Source organism: Triticum dicoccoides, chromosome 3B (assembly GCF_002162155.2).
Source record: "Triticum dicoccoides isolate Atlit2015 ecotype Zavitan chromosome 3B, WEW_v2.0, whole genome shotgun sequence".
In the NCBI taxonomy this organism is placed as follows: domain Eukaryota; kingdom Viridiplantae; phylum Streptophyta; class Magnoliopsida; order Poales; family Poaceae; genus Triticum; species Triticum dicoccoides.
In genome coordinates this window covers 236,377,164-236,378,451 of record NC_041385.1, presented here as the reverse complement: position 1 = coordinate 236,378,451, position 1,288 = coordinate 236,377,164, and the positions used below count along the sequence as shown (strand labels likewise).

At 62.2% G+C, this 1,288-nt stretch overlaps 1 protein-coding gene across 1 annotated transcript in view; it reads left to right on the top strand.

Annotated features, from left to right (window-relative positions):
• LOC119279500 (E3 ubiquitin-protein ligase PRT1-like) overlaps window positions 1–1,288 on the top strand; it is a 4,014-nt gene that overhangs the window by 367 nt on the left and 2,359 nt on the right. The window lies entirely within an intron of this gene.

Here is a 1,288-nt window from a genome sequence, read left to right as displayed (position 1 = left end):
GGAGATTTTGACAAACACAAAACTGGATCTACTCCAGGGTTGGGTTGGACACTAAGGACATAGATAGGAGCAACAGTACACTTTCCGTTCTTGGAAGGAACATGTAGGTCACTGTCAGCCAAATCAACCACACACAAAGCAGGAGTAGCGTCTTACACGGTAATGCAGCCCGAACTTGGGTAGATCGTTGTGTCCTTGTTAGAGTATGTAATGGGCCTGGGATGGTGGTATAGCCCGTTAGTCTTAGGGTTAATTAGAGATAAGGGTTGCTTGCTTAGGGGTCAAGTAAGCCTTGCTTGGGAGTCAAGTAAACCTCTCTATATAAAGAGAGATGTATCAATCTAAGCAAGCAAGAATTAATAAGGAAATCCCTTCCCTCTTGCCCGGCCGTGGGTAGAAAGGCCCCCGGCCGGCCCTCTCGCGCCCTCCTTCTAGCAGCGCCATTACAATTTGGTAACAGGTAGCTTTGGTTCGATCATGTCTTCAACGCCGCCAAGCCCGTCTCTTTCGCTGCGGTCACCTCGTCGCCTCTGGCGACCACCACGACCTTCGCCCCGCTCCTGCCCGCGCCGGGATCCTCCGTCGTGCCCGCCCCCAACGTCCTCACCCCGGAGGAGGTGTCCGGGGTGCTGCGGGACCTAACCCGGGCGGTCTAGGAGATCCGCCTGTTCTTGGCCGGGTCCTACGGGGCGCACCCGGCTGCGCCGCCCATCGCCGCCCCCACGCCGCCGTGGCTGTCGTGGCAGCCGCCGCACCAGGCGGCCTTCGCCGCGCTCGCCGGGCCGCTACAGCTGCCATCCATCGCCACCACTGCCCAGCCCTGGCTGCAGTGGCAGCCGCCGCTCCTGGTGGCCTCCGCCGCGCCCGATGCTCCGCCGCAGCAGCCGCAAACGCTGCCCGGCGCGACACCGCAGCAGCCGCTGCAGCTGCAGCAACCACCGCCGGTCAGCTCCGCTGCCCAGTATGGGATGCCCTACGACGGTACTGTGACGACCTCGTTTCCATCAGCGCCGCCGCCATCTCAGGGCGTTCGCATCCAGCAGATCAAGTCCCCGCCGTCGCCGTCACCGCTTTCGTCTTGGATCGCTACCCGCCACGTGTCGGCGGCGGTGAGGCTGCAGGCTGCTGCGCGTGGCCTCCTAGCGTGTCGGCGTGTGCGGGCGATGCGTGGTCTGCAGCTGCCGCTCCTCCAAGTTGTCCTTCGCTGCGCAAAGGATCTCGATCTCGTTCGCTGCGTCGGGGATCTTGGGCATGCGGTTTCCCCCACGGGCGGTGGGCATGCTGTTTT